The following is a 7,702-nucleotide window of genomic DNA, read 5'->3' as shown; positions in this document are numbered from 1 at the left end:
TGCAAGAGGAAGTCAGTCAGAGAAGAATAAAAGGTGTGCTATGAAAGAGCAAAGACCCAGGAGAAAATTGGTAGCAGACTGCATCAGAACAGCTGTGTGACTGACATCCTCCAAGAACACTCAGCAGAGCTCAAGAAGGAGCAAAATAGACAGATGATGGGGGCAATCCAGCATGGGCATCTGGAAAGGAATGAGTGGTAGTAGACAAGAGAGAAATGAGCTTACGGATAGGGAAAATCATGAATCGAATTTGTTCTCCATAGCAACAAGATTTCAAAAGGAAAAAATTGGGCCAGAGCAAGGTGGCAGACCAGGAAGGAGGAAGGAGATAGAGCAAAGGTTGTGGTGAGAACAAAGAATAAGGGGGGGGGGGGGAGACTAAGACATTTAGCAGACCATTCCAAATAGGAGAATTTCTGGAATTGTGGAAATGGACCATTTGTGGGTGATCATGAGCCCAAAGGAATGATTTTGGGGGCAAAAGTAGAGTGAAGGTACAAATCATGGGAGTTGAGAAGGTTGATGAACTGGGATATTTGAAAGGACATCAATAGGAATATTGAGTACTAAAGGAAGGAGAAATTGCTATTCAAGGCAGTCACTATGGAGGATTATGCTCTAAATGATGGGAAGAAACTGGACAAATAGGAGTGTTGGACTAGGAGGGGATGGAGACAGCAAAGGCATTCCAGGAAGGAGGAATAATGTAAGTGGAGGTTTAGGAATTAGAATAATGGTAGAAAAGGATCCCTCATTGTCCTGGCACTGATCTCATCTATAGGGTAGCCTCCATAGGACACCTGGCCTTTTCCCAGCAAGGGGAGCAAGAAGATGTAGTCTGCCTTTGTTGAGATGGTGGAATTTCCCAGAAAAGAGGATAGCAGAAAGCCCCAAGGTTATTGAAGCAGAATATCTCTTGGGAGCAGGCACTGGAAAGCTCTAGGAAGGGCATAGCACAGAACCAGCATGGGATGCCCCAAACCAGATCTTCCTTACGGGGACCATTCTGTGTGAGACATCTCTTACCACTTCTCAATAGCATTCTGGCCAGACACAGGTGCCCCATGTCCCAGCCTAGCCCACTCAATTGATGAATTAGAGCCAGGTGGGCATTTGATGGATCCCAAGACCCCAGCTAGGTAATGCAGTTCTATCTTCATATGTCTTGCATGCATCTCTGCCACCCAGGTCACTAACAGATTCATAGAGTGCCAAAGGTAAGAGCTGGCCTTAAAACAGAGAAGGTCAGAGCTGGGAGGTCCCTCAGAACACAGAAGGTCAGAGCTGGGAGGTCCCTTAGAACACAGAAGGTCAGAAGCTGGGAGGGCCCTTAGAACACAGAAGGTCAGAGCTGGGAGGGCCCTTAGAACACAGAAGGTCAGAGCTGGGAGAGGCCTTAGAACTAGAAGCAATCTTAGAATATACAATGTCAAGCTAGAAGAAATTTTGAAACATAGAAAGTCAGAGTTGAAACAGACCTTAGAATAAATTGCCAAAAGGGACCTTAGAAGATGGTGTTAGAGCTGGAAAAGGCCTTAGAACATGGTATATCCTAACTAGAAAGGAACTTAAAACAGAATGTCATAGCTAGGAGAGACTTTAGAACATAGAATGCCAGCGATGAAAGGGACCTTAGACAGCCTAATTTAACCCCTTCCACTCTTACCCTACCTAGAAGCAACTAGCACTGGGCCTAGAATCAAGAAATCTGGCCTCAGATACTCACTAGGTTTGTGACCCTGGGTAAGTCACTTAATCTCTGTCTGCCTCCATTTCTTCAGCTGTAAAATTAAGATCATAATAGCACCCTTCTTGCAGAGTTGTCATGAGGATCAAATGATATAATATTTGTCAAGTGCTTAGCACAAGCCTGGCACATGTTAGGGCTTAATAAATGACTTTCCTTCCTTCCTCCTACCTCATCCCACCCACAATGTTGTAGATGAAGAAGGAAATCCAGGGGAAGTGACTTGACCAAAGTCACAATCTGCCCTGCAAACTTGAGTCATAACTCAAACACAAGTCTTTGGGCCCGAGATCCAGTGCCTTTTCTACTGCGATGCCGTGACTTTTCAAAACCTTTCAAGCGGATGTGCCAAGGTTCTGACGTTTGTTTATCAGGAATGTTGGGGGCAGATCAACTGGGGAGTGGCGGAGAGAGTCTGCCAACTATATAAAAAAGAGAGAAAGTAACGTCACCTCAGGTTGGTAAGGGAAAAACCATTAGTGTGCCAACTGTCTCAGGGAGAAATAGAAGTAGGTCATACCTTCTGGACAGTCTTCCTCCCCTCCCTGTCCCTTGGAGTTTTCATCTATAAAATGAGGACATTAGACTGGATGGTTTCTGGTGTCCTTTCCAGCTCACACATTCTATGCTCTGAAATCACTGCCAGGTCTAAAGTTCAACTCAATCCAAATTAAGTCAATTCAACAAACACTTAGTGAATTGAATTCTATGTTCTATCATTCTATATTCTGAAGTCCCTTTCACTTCTAACATGTTATGTTCTAAGGTCCCTTTAAATTCTGACATTCTATAGGCTGCTTCCAACTTCGGTGAGAAAATGTCATTGGGAAAGGATCTAGAAAAGAGGGGCCTTAAGCCAAACAGGAAGAGGTGCTTGGAGTAGTAGGGATTAGTGAAGAAGACCTGGGGTTGGGTTTGAACAGGAGAGATTTGGCAAGATTTGGGAGAAATTGAAGAAAATTTGGAGAACCAAATCATAGTTCTGGTGCAAGAAAGCAAGATGGAAGATAATACAAGAAGATATAAAAGGATTAAGGAGGATAGAGGAGTGGTGGAACCTAGAGTGATAAGCTCAAGCAAGAAAAGGAGAAAATAGCAAGTCAAGTCAAGGCCACTCAAAGAAAAGGTGAGTGGGACAAATAAAGGGTTAGGTAAACTGATAGAATGGATTGGTGGGTGGGGCAAACTGGTATAAAATAAGTTTTAACTTAATAATAATAATAATAATTGGCTTTTCTAAAAAAAAAATAAGTTTTAACCAGGTGTTCAGGGTTAAGGTATAAACACTTGTGAGTGGTTTCAAAAAGCGAGACTGAAAATGATAATCATTATGGGTTAGGGAAAATTGTACAGTCACTTAAATCAAGTATTATCTTTTGTTTGTCACCAGTCAATTGACTATTATCTGTATTCCAAGTGTAGTATGATCTCCCTCTTAGAAGAACTGGTGAAGGGCTATTTAAAAAAACAAAAACAAAAACACCTCTACACATACTAGAGGTTGTTAGGGAGATTGAAGGGCTTCTAAAGGAAAATGGAAGCAAGGCTTTACTTTAGAGGAAAGGCAGGTTCTGGAGTGGGTAAAAGGATACTTGACCCTCATTTGGATTATAAAAAGTGGAAGAACATTACACAGAGGAGAAAGGGAAGGAAAAAACCTTCTGTACAATTACAGTTTCATAGCTGATTTGAGGCTCTTCCTAAAGAGGAGAGAGGATGATACGAGGAGGATAAAGAAGCTGCTTGTCCTCCCAAGAATGATAGAAGCACAGATGCTATCAGTTGTGAGATAAGGGCACATGTGAAGAAGACTAGGGGGCAGAAGAAAATGAAAGGAATAGCAGTTGGTGATTTCCCACTCAAAAATGGCGACCCAGCTATTGGCTGAGCCCAAAACACCAAGAGACCTACTGGGGCCATGTCTATATCCAAGACATGAGAGAGAATATTCTAAGCCTTATCAAAAATAACAACTACTCCTTTCTGGTGACTCACATGGACTCAAATGACACTTCCAGAAGGATCCTTAAAAGAATGGCCAATTACTACAAAGTCTTAGGCAAAAAAAATAAAGACTCTAAGGGCATAGGATGTACTTTTTTTACTTTTGCCCACTGTAGGCAAAGGACGTAGAACAGAAAATTTGATTTGGGAAGTATACAGCTGGCTAAAGAGGTGGTGGGTATGAATGGGATTTGGTTTTCTGGTTACTATATGCAGTTGATAGATTCCTGGCTAGAGAGAGAGTCACCTAACAAAGGTTGGTAAGAATGTATTTGTTAGGTGTGTTGCAAATCTATTCAAAAGGGCTTAAGCTAAAAAAGATGGACGAGGAAGAAGACACCCTATGAATTGGAACTGGGACACCCACAAATTGGATAAGCAAGGATCCAGTAGTAAAACCCATAGCCTTCTGTGTCTATACACGAATATCGAAAGTTTAAGCATCAAATACAAGGGATCAAAGGTCCCAACAAAAAGGTACAAATTGGATCTTATGGATATCACTGAGATCAAACAATCAATAAACAAATATTAAGTACCTACTATGTGCCAGGGACTGTGCCAAGCACTGGGTTTACAAAAAGAGGCAAAACACAGGCTCCGCCCTCGAGGGGATTACAGTCTAATGGAGGAAACAATATGCACACAAGCTCTATGAAAGATAAATAACAAAGGGAAGGCACTAGAATTAAGAGGAGTTGGGGAAGTCTTCCAGTAAAAGACGGGATTTTATTTGGGACTTAAAGGAAACCTGGAAAGTCAATAGGTGGAGCAAAGGAGGGAAAGCGTTGCAAGCATGGGGGACAGCCAGAGAAAATGCCAGAAGCCAAGAGAGGGAGTACCTTGTTCATGGAACAGCCAGGAGGCTAGTGTCTCTACATCAAAGACTCCACATCGAAGAGAAAGAAATAAGAAGCTTGGAAAGGCAGAAAGGGGTTAGGCTATGAATGGCTTTGAATGTAAAACAGAGGATGTTTTTATTTGAGCCTGGAAGTTTATTGACGCAATCATACACAAGCTTTCGGAAAATCACTTTAGAGACTGAACGGAGGATAGATTGGAGTGAAGAGAGACTTGAGGCAGGCAGACTCAACCAGCAGGCTACTGGAGATGTAGGGGAATGAGACCCACGACTTGACTGTGGCTCTGGGTGGCTATACTTTACTAAAAAGATACAGGATAGGCAAAAGGGGAAAAAACGTATGTGTAAAGTGCTTTGCAAACCTTACAATGCTATGCAGATGCTAGTTATTATTGTTCTCGTTGTTGTTATATTAAGGAACAAGAGCAAGGAAGCATGATGAAGGGTGTTTGAGTCAAGGTCGAAGGAGGGAGTAGCAAAAGTGATTTTGTTATCACTACCAACCATATGAATAGAAAGAAGAAATGGAGGAAGAGTTTGGGAAATAGGTCACAAATCTGGCTCAGGGGTATGATATAGTGGTGACAGGCAACTCCAGTTATCCGAACATCTGCTGGAGCTCCTTCTGCCAAATGCAGAGTAGCTAATCACTTCTTAACCCAAGGGGAAATTCTATTCCATATCTGAGTCTCATTAACAAGGAGGAACCACTTCCTGGGGTAGAAATGACAGGAACATGGAAAAAAAAAAAAAAGAAGTGATGTAACATGGCAGGAGGCAGGAGGGAAAGGTAGAAAGAAGTGAGCACACCATCCTAGAATCTGTGATAGGTAGCAAAAAGAAATCTGGACATAATAATCTAACATGCACTTGGGATCTGGAGAAAAGAAATGTCAAAAAGTGCAGAGGAAAGATAGAAGCCCATGAAATAAAATACTCCAGGAGAAATCAGCCTAGGAGGGATGGGAGATACTCAAGAATAAAACTATAAAAATACAAAGAAAAACACTTCCAATGAGGAAGAAAAAAACAGGATTGTCTGAAGAGACTAGCCAATGTGCACGCAGAGACTAGCCAGTGTGGATGCATAGAGACTAGCTGGTGTGGGTGTACAGGGAGTTCATCCATCAACTTAGATTTTAGAAAGATGTGTCAAAGGTAGAAGCAAAGCCAGGTAATAGATGATGAATATTCATAGGACAGCCCTGTAAAAATAGTATCAGGAATCCTAAAGCTCAGAATTAGTGGAGCCTGGAAAGGGAAGCTAAGAATAACCAAAAAGGATTTTTTTTAAAGCTGTGTTGAGGGGCAGCTAGGTGGCGCAGTAGATAGAACACCAGCCTTGGAGTCAGGAGGACCTGAGTTCAAATTTGGTCAGACACTTGACACTTACTAGCTGTGTGACCCTGGGCAAGTCATTTAACCCAATTGCCTCACCAAAAAAAAAAAAAATTACATTGAAAGGAGAAAGAGGCTCGAGGAAGGGAGAAGACCTATGTTTGTAGTGGACACGTTGATGATAACTTATGATGGAGGGGAGATAGAGCTCCTTAGTCCTTATTTCCCTTCTGTTTTCTCTTCCAAAGAGAATGGCTTTCCAGTCACAAAATCTGTCATTGGACATGCCAGTTCAAAAGGGACTCACAGAGAATTGATACCCAAGATAAGGAAGGAGATAGTGAGAGATGCCCTTTCTGCTCTGGATGAATCAATTGACCTGGAATGTGGTGGCTGCAGTTTACCTGGATTTTAGCAAAGGTTTTGACAAAGTGGCTTATGCTATTCTTATGGAGCAGATGGAGAGGTAAGAGTAAATCATAATATAATTAGATGGATTCATAACTGGTTAGATGGTCAGTCTCAAAGAGTGGCTGCTAATGGTTCAATGTTTACATGGCAGAAGCTCTTTTATGGAGTGCCTCAAGGATCTGTGTTGGCTCTATGATGTTTAACATTTTTATCCATGACTTGGAAAAAAAGGGGCAGATAGATGGCTGAGTGGATAAAGCGTTGGGCCTGCAGTCGGGAATATCTGAGTTCAAATCCAGCCTCAGACACTTACCAGCTGTGTGACCTTGGGAAAATCGTTTAATCTTTACTTGTCTTAGTCCACTGGAGAAGGAAATGGCAAACTACTCCAGTATCTTTGCCCAAAATAACCCTATGGACAGTGGGGTCCATAGGTCACAAAGAGTCAGACATGACTGAACAAATGAAAAAAAGGGATAGACGGCATGTTTATCAGTTCTGCACATGACCCAAAGCTGAGAGGAGTAGATAACACAATGGATGGCAGAGGCGGCATCCCAAAAGGATCGTAACAGACAGGGCATTGGGCCAAATCTAAGAGAATGAAATGCAACGGGGATAAAAGTAAAGCTTTACACTCAAGTACAAAAAAATCAACTTCACAGGCACAAGGTGGGGAAGGCATGACTAAACAGCAGTTGTTCTGAAATAGATCTGGGGGTTTTAGTGGACCACAAGCTCAATATGAGTCAGCAGTGTGATAGGGAATCCCAAAAAGTTAATGTGACCTTGAGTTGCATTGAGAGGCAAAGCTTTCAGGAATCAGGAGGTGAGGGTCCTGTTGTATGGTGCTCTCCAAGATCTGGAGTATTGTGTTCAGCTGGGGACATGATAGTTAGAGAAGACACTTAGAAGCTGGGGAGAATTCATAGCCAGGACAACAAAAGACCTCAAGTTTATGCCATCTAAGGATTGAATGGGGATGTTTAACTTGGGGAAGAGAAGACTAAGGCATGCAGGAGAGCAGTGTTCAAGGATCTATTATTTAGAAGAGGAATTAGAATTGTTCTTTTTGCTGCTAGTGGACAGTTCCAGGAACAATGGGTGAAAGCCACAAATGTAGGCTTGACAGCAGGAAAAAATGCCTAACAAACATCGTTGAGTTTTCTTGGCAAAGATATTGGAGTGGTTTGCCATTTCCTTCTCATTTTATAGATGAGGAAACTAAGGTAAACAGGGTAAAGTGACTTACCCAGGGTCACACAACTAGTAAGTATCTGAGGCTGGATTTGAACTCAGGTCCTTCTGACTCTAGGGCCAGTGCTCTATCCACTGCACCA

Source organism: Phascolarctos cinereus, unplaced genomic scaffold (genome assembly GCF_003287225.1).
Source record: "Phascolarctos cinereus isolate Bilbo 61053 unplaced genomic scaffold, phaCin_HiC Scaffold_726;HRSCAF=1367, whole genome shotgun sequence".
In the NCBI taxonomy this organism is placed as follows: Eukaryota; Metazoa; Chordata; class Mammalia; order Diprotodontia; family Phascolarctidae; genus Phascolarctos; species Phascolarctos cinereus.
This window is presented reverse-complemented; position numbering follows the sequence as displayed.